The sequence below is a fragment of the Bactrocera dorsalis genome, chromosome 4, assembly GCF_023373825.1.
Source record: "Bactrocera dorsalis isolate Fly_Bdor chromosome 4, ASM2337382v1, whole genome shotgun sequence".
In the NCBI taxonomy this organism is placed as follows: domain Eukaryota; kingdom Metazoa; phylum Arthropoda; class Insecta; order Diptera; family Tephritidae; genus Bactrocera; species Bactrocera dorsalis.
Genome location: NC_064306.1, coordinates 26,895,057 through 26,912,590, shown reverse-complemented (window position 1 = coordinate 26,912,590; position 17,534 = coordinate 26,895,057). Strand labels below are relative to the sequence as shown.

Sequence of the window (17,534 nt, the reverse complement as noted above, 5' to 3'; positions counted from 1 at the left end):
AAACTAAGGCTACTTGAGGGATAAAATATAAATGAAATTCTTACTCAAGATGATTTATTTTTATGAATTTTGAAATTCCAAATCGTAATGTGTTTACTTTTTAGTCCCCCAGGAAGACCCCCAGCTGATAGACCACATTTCCTTGTATGGTCAGCCTTTTATTTGAACAGAAATAATGAATTTTTTATAGAGACACAAAAAATTAATAAATTTTCAACTCTAATCCAAAAAATTTAAATTTTCCACTACATTAGTACCACCCTAGTGTGCCTAAGTCTGTTATAATGTGCCAGCTGGCATTTGTTTGTTGCTGATAATTATTTCAATTAAGTCTCATTCAATTGGTCAATTGAAGCGGAAAAACAAAACATAACAGTAATTAGCCATTTTCCGGAACTCACAACATTTTTATGACCATATTAACGCACTAATAAATATGTGTGTGCCTGTCTGTGTGTGTGAGTATTGTAACGAATATGGTATTAGAATGAAAATTTCCATTTACATCGCCACAAATAACATAAATTGCATGCTTCTACACACGCACACACACACACATATGTAATAATATTAGCGTTGATTGGTGAAAATGAATTGCAGTTCATTAAAGGCGCTAAAATGCGTTTGATTTCAATGAATTCGAGTTCGAAAATGAGCAAACTGCGCGCATACACGCACAGGCATTTACTTATGTAACAGCTAAAGGGTGATTTTTTAAGAGCTTGATAACTTTTTTTAAAAAAAAAACGCATAAAATTTCATCGGTTCTTTATTTGAAACGTTAGATTGGTTCATGACATTTACTTTTTGAAGATAATTTCATTTAAATGTTGACCGCGGCTGCGTCTTAGGTGGTCCATTCGGAAAGTCCAATTTTGGGCAACTTTTTCGAGCATTTCGGCCGGAATAGCCCGAATTTCTTCGGAAATGTTGTCTTCCAAAGCTGGAATAGTTGCTGGCTTATTTCTGTAGACTTTAGACTTGACGTAGCCCCACAAAAAATAGTCTAAAGGCGTTAAATCGCATGATCTTGGTGGCCAACTTACGGGTCCATTTCTTGAGATGAATTGTTGTCCGAAGTTTTCCCTCAAAATGGCCATAGAATCGCGAGCTGTGTGGCATGTAGCGCCATCTTGTTGAAACCACATGTCAACCAAGTTCAGTTCTTCCATTTTTGGCAACAAAAAGTTTGTTAGCATCGAACGATAGCGATCGCCATTCACCGTAACGTTGCGTCCAACAGCATCTTTGAAAAAATACGGTCCTATGATTCCACCAGCGTACAAACCACACCAAACAGTGCATTTTTCGGGATGCATGGGCAGTTCTTGAACGGCTTCTGGTTGCTCTTCACCCCAAATGCGGCAATTTTGCTTATTTACGTAGCCATTCAACCAGAAATGAGCCTCATCGCTGAACAAAACACGCGCGCGAAACACATTTCGAACCGAACACTGATTTTGGTAATAAAATTCAATGATTTGCAAGCGTTGCTCGTTAGTAAGTCTATTCATGATGAAATGTCAAAGCATACTGAGCATCTTTCTCTTTGACACCATGTCTGAAATCCCACGTGATCTGTCAAATACTAATGCATGAAAATCCTAACCTCAAAAAAATCACCCGTTATAATAGAATAAATGCGGCAATAGAAGCTTAAATAATTAAATATAAATACAATAAATACATTTTATTTTCAATGTACATGAAGAACTTTAAGTTTTTCCAAAATAATTTTGTACTTGCACAGTGTTCGTTTTAATAATTATTGATAGCGCCAGTGGCTATTTATATCACACACTGCCATTAGATATAAAATACACCATATATTGATGGTAAATATAATTTCCAAATAATATCATTAGCATCGTTGGAAATTTTCAATTTATTACCATTAATTTGGTAATGTCCAACAAAAGTGCAGGCGCAATTGTTTCAATAAGCTTAATGAATATATCAAAAATGTACACCATTCAGTAGTTTTAAATAATATTTATCATTAATGTGTTATCGAAATTATAAATTTTATTTAAATATGCCATAGCCAATTGGGCAAAGTGTGGGGTGAGCGCTAGAAGGGTTGTGAGTCCATGTTGCCATACGATTTTGTTACTATTTAATGTGTTTTCTTCTGATAACAATGCTATTTTCCAATGTTTGCAAGCCCTTGGCAATGTTAGAAATTACTGCAAATTTATTTTAAATTTCGTTGTCAAAAAGCTTATTCGTAAACTGAAGACAAAAGTCATCCGTTATCATCGCGATCCATAATCATTCAGACTTTTAGTAACATAAGTTGACCACCTGGAACTGCCACATGAAGTTTTACGAAGCTTTATCAAAGAAAAAACCAGTGATTTTTATAATAGATAGAAATATCGAACAAAGAATTTGTCTCAAATTGTATATTTCTAACCAAATTTTTGTGCGGAACCGTTGCTAATGTTGGAAAAGGCTTACGGTTATTCAGTTTTATCAAAACCACAAGCCTACGAGTCTTACAAAGCCTTTAAAGACGGTCGAGAGATCGGTGAAGACATGCCTCGTTCTGAGCGACCTCTGCAACTGATGCCATATGTGTTATTGAAAAAGTGATGGTATGGTGCTTGAAAATCGTTAGGAAAGTTTTAGAGAGACGGCAAGAGAGCTTGTCATTTCTCGCGAGTCCGTTCGAATGATTTTGGTGGATACTTTGGGGTTCTTCCTCGACTTGTCCAGATAAAGCTCAATTTTTTTCAAAAAGAGTACGATTGTGACCGAATTTTAACCAAAAACCCAATGAATACGATCGATCAATCACCGTATTCAACAGATTTGGCTCCGTCTGATTCTTATTTGTTCCCCAAACTGAAAATGCCGTTTTCGTCCAAGGTCACCGCAAAAAGGCTTATGAAAAGTGTTTCGAGGACTAGCAAAATCGTTGGTATAAGTGTACTACATTTGGTGGGGATTACTTTGAAGACGACATAATAAATACTGTTGAATATTAAGAAATTTGGGTTTCATTTACAATTTCCGGTACTTTTTTGTCACAAACTATTTATTTAATATCTAGTGGTACAGTATTTATTTTTTAAAACTGTGAGGCACCGAGTTAACGAGATTGGCACAAGTTGAAGGATCAATAGCATAAAACTCGGATGTAACAGGTTAGATTAGCAGATTTGACAGGCCACTACAATTTGGCCTTGAAATTGTTCCTTAACAAGTGTTGAGGAATGTTTGAGGTAATTTTCCTGCATGAACTCTCGTTTTAAGGCCAACATTTTTTCTTCTATCCAGAATGTGAGTTGTTTCGACATCAGGCAGAAAAGCGTCTGCATAGCATGATAGTATAAACTCCCTGATGCTTGACAGTCTTTATAGTTTGTTAAGGATTTTAGGCATTTTTTTTTGGCGTCTTACATACAAATATTGTTCCATCAGATTGAGACAAATTAATTTTAGTTTAATCGGACCATAGTAAGATATTTCAGTTTTGACGAAATATATGTCGCTTTGCGAAAGATTGTCTTTTTACGATATTGTTTTGCTTAGAAGTGAACGTCTGCAAATACTTCTTATTAGTCCATTCCGTGTTTTCCGGATGAATACTGACCGCATGTTTGAAGTTTTCTGATGAAATCAGAATTTGATGTATGAGTCGAAGGTCATGAAACCTTTAGTATTTGGTATTTCCTTTTTTGTTATGGCTCGCTTCCTGCCCCGTTTCTCCGTTGTGTTTTTAAAATGAAATTCATAAAACACTTTTTAATTGAGCGGTGCATCATTTCAGCACTTTCCCTGTTTTTTGGTCGGAAAACTTTCATTTTTGACCTGCTTTGATGAGGTGTTTTTCGCTTCAACTCACGTTTACCACAATACCCGGCCGATTAATCGTCTGTTTCCAGGTCGAAAGCATATCTAGAAACTTTGGGAAACATTTGACGCTTAAGTTATGAATATTCGGATGCACAGAATAATTTACGTACTCTTTCAAGCAAAACAATACATAATTTGACGTTTTACACATTAACACACGCTTTCACAAAGATCAAAATGATACGTTAAACATTTTTCACGTGAATTCGTCTTTGATTGGTGATTTGCCAAAAAGCACTAGATGCTAACATCAAACATTTGTGCTTAGTGTGACAGCAAACGTTTCAGCTAACCTTGCCAAAGATTTTAAAGCTCTAAACGCACTACATAATTTGGCACAAGCATTTTGATATTGAAAATTAGGTAGTTTCTTTTCTCCGGAAAGCCATAAAGTTTTCGTTAGAATTCTCCTTTGCACTTCCAATATAATTTTGAATTTCTACAAATATGCACAACTCACTGCCATGCATATAAAAATGGAGTGAGGAATTTAAAAAGTGAAGGCTATGCAAGTGTATTGCCAATAAACATTTCATATGACCCAAATACATACGTATGTATGTGGTACATGCCACAAAACTCAGCACATGCGAGTATTTACTGCTGCATAGTTTGAAAAGCGCACCAGCTTCCTATAGTTGCATGCATGCATCATATACATATGTATATAGTAAGTAAGTAAGTATTCATATAAGTTCACATTTTTGTAATTGCTTCGCAGGGCTTCCATTTAAAAGTGCAAAAGTTTTCAATTCAACTCTCGGTCATCTGCAATTCTTAGTTAAAGGCCAAAGGTTGCCTGCAGTTCGCATTCATGCGGAGAAGCTGTACATTCATATGCATAAATAACTGTAAAAAGAGGCATACACGAGTGTGTGTGTTCGAGTGCATGAACTATCTTCTTGGAAATTCCCACTCGTTCGTTTATGCCTTTTTAATAATAAACTCCGTTTGCCAATTAAATTTGTGAGCCCCCAGTTTCGAATTGTAATTTTTACAACAAAAAACAACAACTGTTGTAACTACAATAACAGCAAAGTAAATATTAAACACAAACAACAACCACAATGATAACATAACAACAAATTTCGCATGAACAAGACTAAGAGAATTCTGGGAATTCGCACAATTGCCTTCGTCCTTCCAACCTCCCTAGTTTTAGGGTCGTATGGATGGGCGGAAGACACAGTCTACGGCAGTGGGTGTGTTGTAATTGGGTGGTTACCATTGTGTGCAACTTTAAAACGCTGTTCTGAGAGCGCTGTATCTACCATACTCACATACTCGTATACAGGCCAGTGCTGAGTTGTTGAAGCGTTTGCTGCGCTGTAATCCCCGAACAACACTTTTCGGAATGGTTTTCGGAGTGCTAGGACATGAGGGATGCTTACGACGAGCACAAGCACAAACTTCTTGCGCCGCTGCACTGGACTTAAAACTTTACGGCAGCACAGTAATCGAAATTGAAGTGAGCCGACCCGACTGCTGGCAGTGGGCATTGAAAGGCTGCACTGAACTGAGTGAAGTGTGCTGAGTGCCGAGTTGTTGGTTTGCGGGAAGGAGTGCCGCTCAACTGCGGGACGCCGCTATGCATACTGAGGCAAGCCATAAAATATTTCAATATTTCCCACAGCTCAATGGAGTTTGAAGCGTGCCGTACACAACATATACTGCGAGTGTAGTAAAAAGCACTTAAGAGCCGATGAAGAGGCGCCAACAGGGGTGTTTGCCTGTGTGCGTGGCATGGGAAAAAGTAGAGCGAAGCGTGCAAATGGAAGGCAGACTGAGTGACTGAACTAGTTGAATGGGTAAATGGTCAGTAAAAGTTATGTATAGTATATAACAACAACAAAAAAATATTAAATGAAAGCCGGCAACGCCACGATTGGCTTAAAAAGTAATTCCGGCCGATCTGTGTTAAAATTTTAATTACTTGAGAAAGCATGGTGTGTGTGTGTCATATTGTGTGTGCGCCTGTGGCAGGAATACCAGTGTGTGCAGCAGAAGTCCACCATCGGTTGCAAGGTTGTGTCAGCAGCGGTGGCAGGGCAAATATGCAAAAATGTTCATGCAACATTGATTTACACATTTTTTCGGCAGTAGCCGACAGCGAAGTCACGACTGATTAACTCGTTACACTTATAATTTGCTTTTTCCGTGCGCTGCTCGCGTCGAGATTTGACAGGAAGGTGTTGAAGCGCAAATGTTCAAAGACAATTAAATATTAAAAGCATTTATATATAACAATGATGTATGCACACAAAAGGTATTAATTTTTTTGTCAATGGAAATCTAAAATAAGGGTACCTTTGACGTATTTGAACTATTATGACAATTTGACTTAATTATATTTGTATTTCTCTTTAATTATCCAAATTATCATAATATAACATAACAATTATAATGTCACTTAAGAAATCTAAAATTATCAAGATTTAACATTCAAAACTTAATTTAATTTGACTTGACTCAATTTAACTTAACTTAACTTAACTTAACTTAACTTAACTTAACTTAACTTAACTTAACTTAACTTAACTTAACTTAACTTAACTTAACAAAACTTAACTTAACTTATCTTGACATAACATAACTTAACTGAACTTAACTTAGCTTAGCTTAACTTAACATAACTTAACATAACTTAACTTAACTTAACTTAACCTAGTAACAAGGTAACAAATTACATTGGAGCAAAACAAGACATGAGACAAGATAACATAGCGTGACCCAATATACATATGTAACTACAAACATAACAAAATGTAAACTATCATAACATAACATAATTTAACTTAAGATAGCAATAATTATCAAGAAACATATATAATATGACATTACTTAACATAACATTATATAACAGAGTGGACGTTCAATGCCGAGCCGAGCGTAAATGCGCGTGTTGCGTAAATGGAAAAATACGCTCGGCTAGGCTTTAAGTGTCCACTCTGCGGGCACTCTAACTAATATACATACATACGTGGCATAGTAGTATTTTACAGTATAGAACTGCATTTAAACCTTTCTAAAATTTTGTCGGAATAATACTTAAATATCATTCATACATATTAATGCTAAAACCTCTGAGATCCTGAATGAAGTATCTTTAATGGAAAAGACAGTGATTTAAAGCAAATAATACTATACTGAATACTAAGATGTGACTCTAAACATTAAGTTTCAATTAAAATATGCAGCAAATACCAAATAGACAGTCAGCAAAGCTTAGCACCGCATAACAGCAGGCGACCTTAAAGTCTAGCCACAGTTGCGCCACAGCCAGGCAAAGCTGGTCTCCAGCTGAGCATATTCAAAAGTCACAAGGCACGTTGTAGTAATGCTTAATGCCGCTGCTAATCCGCTCCCAAAACGGAGTGCAACACACACATACACTCACACCTATGTAGACCGGTACAGGTCGACGGGTCGTAATCACTGCCTTTGCCCCAATGTAATCACATTGAATGTTATTCATACGCCCTGGCGCACACATTGATGCGCCGGACAGCATTATCAATATATGCGAAGAGATGAGGAGGTTGGTTGAATTGTTTGTTGTTGCGGCTGCAAAGTATGCCTTTGTAGCAACGGCAGACTAACGGCGGCTTGCGTAAGCAATGTGCATTTACTGCTGCCACAAATTGTTGCCACTGGTCCAGTGATCGTGGTACGAGGGCGCATGTCGGCTTTAACCCATCTAAGTATGGCATAATAGCAGCACGGTGGTGACGAATAGACATGCAGCGTACATTGCCCCTTGGTCCTTTCCGTTACATAAAGCGACCCACTGGAGATTTATGTCTTGGGTGGGTAAGTAATAACTCTGCCCACACCACCACCACCACTGCTTTGATTGTTCAATTGTGGCTAGTGCAGTTACTGCCCTGCTTTAGTATCTACCTTTACCGTTGTGATTTTATTTGTCGTGCCGTCGCTCTGCCAGCCGTTATGTCAACCGTGAAGTTGTAAAATTGTCTGTCCAATTGTTAGGCCGCACCCATGCAACTGCTGGTGCACCTTTCCTTTTCATTTCGTGTATAATAAAATGTGATAATTTATAGATATGTGCATAGGACACATGTATGGGTATGTGTGTGCTTACCTTATGTATGCAATGTTGCCGCCTTGAGCCCACTAAAGTGTACTTATGAGAATTGCCGGTGATTTAGTATGTATGCACTCAGATATGTATATAAATTTATGCATCATACATACATACATACACATAGAGGGCTCACAAATTTAACTGTAAGTCTCAAAGTATTGGTGAAGCTTTAATTTGCTTTAGTTTTAGTTTCTCTTGCGCAAATAAGTATTCCGTTACTTTCATTCAAGTTTACAAAAGTTCGAATGTCACTGAGGAGAGCACTATTTAAGCAGTTAGCACAAGGAAATGCAAATGACGACAGAGTTTTACTAATTTTTTTTCCTTTTGCGAGTTTCCCCAAAGTTAGTTTTCGTGGATTAATTTTAATTCGGTGTCATGTTCTTGGTAGTTCTGTTCGATTTGTGCGCTCAGAAGTGTCTATATCTCTATGAATTTAATACAGAATTGTTAGCATTTTATATGTTGTCTCCTCTATAGAATTGTGAAGTTGATCAAAACATGCGTCGGCAGCTGTTTTTCCTTCGCTTGTTAAAGACATTTCACCGCGCAAAATGGCATCAAGCTCAAATACAGACAACACTTGACTTGCGAGTAATATTCATTATACTCAATAAGTGATAAATCAATCAAATATAAATCTGTTAAGCGTTTCAAAAGTTCAGAATTCTTTATTTTTTAACATTGTTTTGCCTTTGGAAATAGTAATCGGACAACAGCTAGTACAGCGTGGTGATTCCGAACTGTTGGCGAATGTGCAGGCTGTGATTCAGACTATCCATCTCGTATAGGTTTTTGGCTTAATTGTTGAAGGTTGACTGATATAGATAGTAGGGAACCGTAAACAATTTACACAAGGGTTTGCTTTGAAATCTTTGCTGTAGTTCGACGTTGAAAAGCTTGAGATCCACAGTTGGATCCTATGCATATCGATTTATGTGATGTGTGTCTCCAGATTATATTAATTAACCTACCTTTTTCCATTGAGATATCAATAGTGGCTCTAAATCTGAGCCTATGTTATGCTATTTCCTGTCGTTGTGCCATTTGAGCTAATTTAAGAATCATTATTTTCTTCAGGAACAAAATTAATATTATTGGAAATATTATTGTGCTGAAACATAGCTTAGCATACCTAAGCATAACATTGCTTAGAAAAGTATGACAAACTTTTTTCAAATATACTCGAATTAAACAAGATTTTGAAAGCAAATTTCTATAACTGTAAAAAATTCGAATATATGAACTTAGAACAAGAATTAGATTCTGAAAGAAAATTAAAGAATACGAATAGATACTAATTAGTCTGATAATCGCAAGTGAAACTTAGAGTCAATATCTTAGCTAATTTGACGGTGTTTTATAAACGATCCCGAACCACAACTAAAGCAAACCTAATATCAAATTTGACTTGAACTGGTGCATTTACATAATTGATCGCGTGAACCCAAACGTCAGAAAATCTTTGTTTGATGATTTTCAATCTCGTCGACACAACACTTTCAAGCACTGTTTATTTATTTTCTGAACAGGATATGTTAAATTTGCCACGAAATTTGTAACACTTAAAAGGACATGTTGAAGACCGTATGAAATATATATAGAAATGATCAGCATGACAAGCTGACTTGACGAAAACGACTCCGTTTTTCAGTCTATGTATACGAGAATTAAATCATTAATTTTGAAATATCGGACTGAGTTTTCGCAAACAACTTTTTCTTTCCAAGAAGCTGCTCATTTGGCCTGTGTTACTGGACCAATTTTTTATTTGCCGAAATATCTTCTGAAGATATTGTTGAGACTACGACGTATAGCTGCCACACAAACTGAACAATCGTAATCAAGTGCTTGTAAGGAATAATATGTATTTCATCATTATTTTAATAATGCAAATTTGTTGCTAAATTCTCTCTCGTTGCTGAAGTTACTCACTGTGAAGTGAAAACTCGAAGTCGCTCTCATTAATTCAACAACTATATGATCATCGAAATTCCGTATTCGTAAAGCCTAATGAATTGAAGTCAGAAATCTGCAATGTTCAAAATAAATTATTCGACAACGGCAAATTCTCTGCATCAGTATCGAATGCTTTCTTTGCTGCTTCATCTGCTTTATGGAGCCCAAAATTAAGTCGAACCCTTAGTCTTTTTGGAAGTTTATAAAATCTAGAAAGGCGTTGGCTGCCAATCCTTCTACTTGACGCTGGAATGATTAGTCCTAAAACAAATAATATCCTGAGGTAATATATATAACTTCTAAAACGTTTCGTAAGCTTGGCTTTGACCTTCGAAATGCTTCCAAATATTCCGATCAAAAGATTTTTTTTAATTTGTCGTCCACTTCTTAAAGTTTTTTGATCCCGTACCGTTTTAGGAATGTTGTTTATTGCTGTTACACCTTAAATCCTTTGAAAATTTACGGTCTGTTCTCTGCCTTTCGTTTGTTTTCGACGTTATTAATGGAAGTATTAACTGTCCTTATATATTAGCAAAAATTTATCTCAATATTTTTCAGCGTTGCCTCAGATCTACAATATTGTATTCTCCCATTTTACTGTAAAAATGAGAAAACTAAATTTTCAGATTATGTCATAAAATTGTGTCAAAAGTCGAATTTGATTTTGTGGTATTATGAAAATATTTTTTTAGCGCTTATTTTTGCGATGCAAGAGTTAGAAAATTAAAGTTAGCAAATGCATTAAAATTAACATCAACATTACCGAAATTCAATTAGGAAATTTACGAAGCACTTACAGCGCAAATGCCATTTGTAGTCAACTAAGCAGCCATTGTCAAATCTACGTACGGTTATCCACATATGTATGTATGTATGTGTGTATATGCAAAAGTACATACCAAAACCACACCGCATTCCGCATAGCAAACCAAGCAAAAGTCAACCGCAGAATTTGTAAAGCGCGCGAGCAAAGTGAACGATGTGCCAAAAGGATCACCAGGACCAGGATGAACCAAAAGCAGCGTTGAGAAACGTGTAAAAGTTGCGCAATTATTGTTGTGCGCTTGTTGTTTTTGTTGCTGTTGGCTGTGCAACTTTGTCGCTGAGTGTGGGGCTGATGGTGGCTGTTCGTAGCTGCTGCCGTTGGCATGTGTCACGCACAACAACTAACACCACTGCAAGTAATAGTACATACGCAAGGGCTAAAACAACAAAAAGAATATTCGCATGTATGCAACAACAACAACAGCAACACACTAGCGTTAGCAACATGCACTTTAGCGTCAACGAACACCGCCTAACAGCATTTACACGCATTTAATGGTGACTACAAGCAACCACGTTCTAACGCATGATGAGCGAACCTGCCCCACCATACTCCCCACCAACCACTCATATTTGACACAATTTGGCGTCAACCTTAGCTGACAAAAGCAGCGTCACTGTTTATTAAATCAAAATGCTGCAAAGCAATGGCGGCGGTGGCGGCGCTGTGGCTTAGCTGCGGTGCGTGTGGTTGCTGGTGGCCCGAGTGGTGTGGGTCGCCTGGCAAGGATTGCGTTGCGTCTTCATATTAGCGAGAATGTATACACACTGGCTTTGCAGCTTCTGGTGCTACTGCCACTGTCGCTGCCGCCGCGGGCAGCAGCTTAAGAAAGCTTACACTTTCCACCGGATGATATGAGTGGTTTTATTCAACTCACCTTGTCAACTCATCAGCATGTCAACACGCAAAAGATAATAAAACTTCATGCTCTTGTGCTCTGAGCACTGGTTTTGTCGCCGCAACGCGCTGTTGCAACGTCACTTCACCTGCCTCATGTTCGACATGCAGACGAGTGCGTACTCGCTGCGGCTCCGGGTAGCATGTTTTTCTTGACTGTGATTTAGCTTTGAAATTTACATGCGCCAGCAAAAGCTAATATATTATATAAGAGGAAAATATTTAGATTTGAACGATATGACGCATACTTACACACACACATATATACTTACGCAGCCATATGTCGAGTGCAGCTCGTGCAATTACGTCTATAATCGAGTCACTATGGAACGCTTAATGAACACGGTTATATGTTGACGTATGGCAACTTCATCCTTCATTTATGTTCTCTAAGAAATGTTTATGTACGAGAGTGCATTTTGGGGCTTCCACTTCTACTTTTTGTTATAAACTTTTGAGTATACGGAGTGGCAAATTGCTTGCTTTACAGCAAGATCTACAAAGTTCGTGATTAGAAAATGAGGAATTTCAAATAAGTTAGCAGCTCTTTAAAAATGATTTCTTCTTGCTGACAAATTGCCTCAATCCAAACTATTTTTTGATATTACAAGAACAATCAGAAACAACAAACCCAGTCAGCTTTATATATAAAAGCTAACTTCGACCAATCTTAAACAAAAAAAAAATCAATGAAAAAGAAAAAACAGAATTATCTAGTTGAATCCATACAAATTGGTATTGGGATACCTCATTTAAGTGGTATAACTATTATATTCAATGCGACCAAGCTTTATTTTAAATTGGTAGTCGAAAAAGAATTTTCGTATTTCTATTCAAACTTCAATTTAATGTTTTCTATTTATACTAATAAATAAATAAACAAATATGTAGCATTTTGATCAAACATCTTTTAGCATTTTCCACTAGAGACATTATTCCATCAGTGTAAAACTTTCATCAGTGTAAATCGAAATTTCGAAATTTCCGTAACGGAAGCGAGCGAAACATTTTTGTGCTACACAAACTGATACAGCTTCGTCCCCGTAAACTTCAAACATTTTATTGGAGGCTTGTGTGCCTACGTATTAAGCCCTTAACTCCGGCTGCGTTAGCTTGTATTTGGCCCTGCGGGACCGCCGTTAGGTATTACTTCGCAGGACCAAGCTGGGCAAGAATGCCTCTTCAGAAACTCTTTTCGTGGTTATTCAGCTGGTCTCAAGCTTCTTTGCTGTCGTTCATTTTCGCCCATACCAACTTTGATTGCAGCATGTGGCTTATAATGTTGTCCGGCGTCATACTTTGGTTTATTATTCCTTCAAAGGTAGTTCTCTCCATTACGTATATCGAACAGAAGAAAAAGATATGCTCGGCGTTTTCGTTGGCACTGCTGCACTATATTGTATGACAAAATGTGATTGGTAGCACTGGAGATATACGACTTCAATAACATCTATTGACAAAATACAAAAATACTTTTTCGACTACCCAATATATTTTAGATCAGCTTTACTTTAGTGAATGGCTCAAATTTCTTCTTTTTTTCTTTGATTTTAAGCACAAGCTGCCAGTGAAAATCTTGTATAGTTTGTTCGACTGGGTACTTCAATGCTTGGCAAATCCAGTGCACAGTTTTATAGCTTAGAGAGATACTCTCTGTCTTGTACTATAGCCCTTCCAGCCTACAGCACCATGAACTATTCTCCCGACTACCATAGTCGACGAAAATTTGAAAACAAATTAATATCAAGAAACTCGACTTTTCGCTGGCCACCAAGATCATCCCGACTTCAATCTTTCAACCCGCAATTGTTAATGTTCTAATTAGGCTTAGAAAAAAGTTATTATGGCTTGTTTTTTTCAACAGCGATCATTAATGTCGGTTTCCCCAAATTTCTTGTGTGCTTTTTTAGCATTCAAAATAAATTTAAGATTCCGATTTATTGTGGGTTCTCAACGTATGTATATTCAGTAATTGTGTATATAAAAATAACTATTTTTACCTCTGGGATGACCAATCTCTCCCTTTTAGTAGCATATTTCTTGAACTCACATATAGATACACGATTAGACTTTGGTTAAACAACTAGCTTTGGTTGTTCCAAATACAAGCGATAAGTGGAAAACTTAGATTTCTGACTACATGACAACTCCAAAAAAAGTTCGTTTACTCTGATCAAATTTATACTTCATAATGTTGAAGAAAATGTAATTTATTATAAAAAAGTAGGAAAAGCTAAGTAAAGGTATAACCGAAAATTTCATACTATAGCAACTTCCAAAGATCAAAGGCGGAGAAATGCTTTCAGTTGTTGGCAGAACACTTTGTTTTATGATCAAAGGGGTAGTATTGAAGAGATTTTATCTATTTTTCGGCAATGCCACACAACGCTAACAGAAATAGAAGCTCTCTGAGTTTTATTTAGGTATTTTGCATACCTTCGCCAATATACTGTAGGCGGTATGTAGTCAATCGGATGATTTAAAGTACTCGTGGTAGATATATGGCGACACTGTTATTTGCAAAGTACGATTTTTCAATTTCATTAAGATAACTAACACAATGACATTGATATTTAAGATATAAAGTCACTTGTTAGTTCGAAAATCTTTCCATTAGGTCTTTGGGTACTAAAATAATTGTTCATCCGATTCAAGGGACTTTTGGCTCACGAGCATATTATTATCAGAAAAAAATTCTCTCTGAGTTTCTAAAATAAATATCATAGAATGGGTTATATTTTCAATAAAAAGTTTGCAATAGAACTGAGGTCTATATATTCAGTACAAGGTGCTCAAACAGTGTTGGTCCGATTTGGATAGTTTTTGGTCATAAACTGACGCACTTTAAAGATAGTATTTATCCAAACGCTCATACCGTTGTATTAATTACTTCTTGATTTGTATAGTGTAAGGTGAAAGAATCAGATGGAATTTATAATTGTGTAATTTGTTATATTTTACATATAATTTTTATATTTATATACACGAACATCTTTCTACATATACATATGTACGTACATCGGCACATATAAACATCTATATAAATCACTGAAAATTCGATTTTCGTCAGTCTTTACTTTCAATCACTCCAACCATGATGTGCGTATTAAAAGCACACACACACACACGCACATCTCGTTAAGCAATGACAAGCATGGAATTGTACTCGTTGCCAGGCAATCCAGCGAGTATCCAAGTAAACATCGAATGGCATTTGCGCCATCAAAAGTAATTAAAATTTAATTAAAATGTTAAAGTTGCGCGACACAAGCAAGTGCCAGTAGGCGTAAATGGATATTGTGTGTGTGTGAGCACATGTGTGTAAGTGTGCGGATGTTTTGGTCCATATTGTCATTGCCAAAGTATTTGCTGCCACAGCAGCAATTGTGGGGGGCGGAGACGTAGCAGCTGTTGCCGCCTCGCGACGAACTGTTGCTCATTATAAAGTCAGCAAGCGGAGGGCGTACGGTATGACGGAGTACATACACACATACATGTACATATATATGTGTACGGCAGAAGACGAAATTGAATTTGATTTCAGTGGCAGCGAAAAACGCTTTGATGAATCGGTTCGGGGAGTCAAGCCAAAACCGAAATCAAACAAAAAGTACAGGGAAGCACCAACAATAGCGGAAGGTGTGGGCGGTGACCGGAACGCTGTCGAACAGCGATTAATTTACTAGCAACACAACCAAAGTTGAGTAGAATTCCGCTCCGCAGAGAATCACGGCTGCGGCGCGCGCGGTGCCACGCTGGCAGTGGCTTATTCGCCAAGCGCAAATCCTGCGAAATCGCTTTCAACGCAAATACATGTGTGCACATATGTGCAAGCAGCGGTTTTTATCATGCATATGGCATGTATGTGCGAGCATGTGTTTGCGTGGTTGTGCGCCCACACATTGTTCGCTGCCAAATTTGACACCAAGAGTTCACACTTAGCGCGTGGCCGCCAGCGTCATTGAGCCGGCATTTGATCCCCGACATCAGTTAACCCACACACCCGCACACATACATACATTTGCGCACATAACCACATGGCCATAAGTGTTAGCCGCGTTATACGTGCACGCCTCCTCTAAATACGTGGTTGGGGCGCCACACGCGTTGCAATCGCTTGTATCGGCGCGAATGTGCCTTGAATAAATTTCGAAAAGTCGTGTCAAAATTTTGATGACATTTTTGTGCGCAACGATACAAATTTGAATTTTCAGTGGAAAAATCCTTTATACACGCACACACATGTGCATAAGCCGTGTTTTCCCCCTGTGGAATTCTATAAAAAAAAATTCTAGGTTTGACATCACACAGCGGCGAGTTGGCAGAAAAATTTCTAAAAATGAAAATTCTATTTTAGGCGTTATCCGGTGAGAGCAAATCACATTTGGTGCTACAAAATGCATAAATGCATACATGTATACGCTATGTATGTATGAGAGACAAAGCATAATGAAAATCCCATCTAAAAATATACTGCTCAGCTATGGAATTTTGGATAGTAAGCTAGAATCTACTTTTACTGAAACCGATCTCTCTTGGGACAGCCGTAGGCGTATTGGATAGCAACCTCTCGTTGCGCCGTAGATTTTTCGCTCAATGTACAAACTAAAACTAGAGTACTGCAGGTGAAATTATTTACGGAAGCGATTTTAACGTGACAGATAATTTCAAAAATGGAAATACTTATGTTTACATTCTTTATCGTTAAATAATTTAACATTACATTTGACACATTTTTAGATGTAAAATAGTATTTATATCTTAAGCTCACGTGGACTGCTATATGTAGTCCTTTGTGAAGCCATAGAAAAGAAGAACCCCTGTGTTAGAAATTATAAATTAGCACAGGCGTTTAAATCCCATTCGCCCCAGTTCGGGACAGTCAAGAAAGAAGTGTTGAGTTATTTCCTCCTCATCTTCTTCCATTAAGCTTCTGCAGATGACGTCTTATAAAGTACCCATGGCAATGGCCAGTTAAAATCCCCACAACTAGGGAGATAATAGCCTTACTAACCGCAAAGAGATGACTAGACTAGATCTTGGACCAAAAGGCTTTTGCAACAGCGCATATACGGATTGTTGCCCAGCGCTGGCCAAGCTTCCATGAATCCCAGCTATCTATTAGTAAAACAAAAGAGGATTTGGGAGCACCGACACGCTCCCATTCAACCGATGGCGGTTCTACGGTGGCTTTTCTTTCTAGCTCATCAACTTCACAATTTTCTGCGATTCCGCTGTGGCCTGACGCCCATAACAGTTTTATCACAAAGCCACTCGGTGCTATTGATAGCGAGATTAGGGACTTCTTGACCGACCCTGAACGCACTGTTTACAAGTTCAAGGTTAGCATCGCCGCCCTGCTATCTGAGTGGATGATCACTTCTCTTAAGGAGGCTGCACTTCGGAGCATTAAATCTTGGTAAACAATGCAATAGCCAGGAAGTCTTTAGCTGGAGCTGATAGAGAGCTTCTGACAGTAAGCTCCTCCACCAACCATTACCCAAGCTTTGACTCATCCGGAAAGAAGCTAACTGCTCCTCTTCTCAGCTTCTTTCCACCCACAAATCCCTCGCCGATAGATGGACAGAGCAAAAGCCGCCAGAATTCTGTTTGACGACTCCATGAAACAAATGATTCGGTATGAAGTCAAAGTGTGTGAGAATATAAAAGTGTTCAAACACGTTTTCTTTTAGAAACCCAGATTCTCTGAGTGTCATACCAACTTTCGCAGCTATACACCTTCCGACGATGTCTATGGACACTATGGACAAGATAGCGTTGAGTGCCATGGTTTCGATGAGTCTTCGCAGAATTAGCTTTGAAGACTTTATGATTTACATTACAGTTGATTTTGGAACAGTCAGTGAATATATGTATGTAGGCCAG

At 37.7% G+C, this 17,534-nt stretch overlaps 1 protein-coding gene across 30 annotated transcripts in view; it reads left to right on the top strand.

Annotated features, from left to right (window-relative positions):
- The window catches only part of LOC105233287 (disintegrin and metalloproteinase domain-containing protein 23), a 545,110-nt gene that overhangs the window by 433,303 nt on the left and 94,273 nt on the right, over positions 1 to 17,534 (top strand). The window lies entirely within an intron of this gene.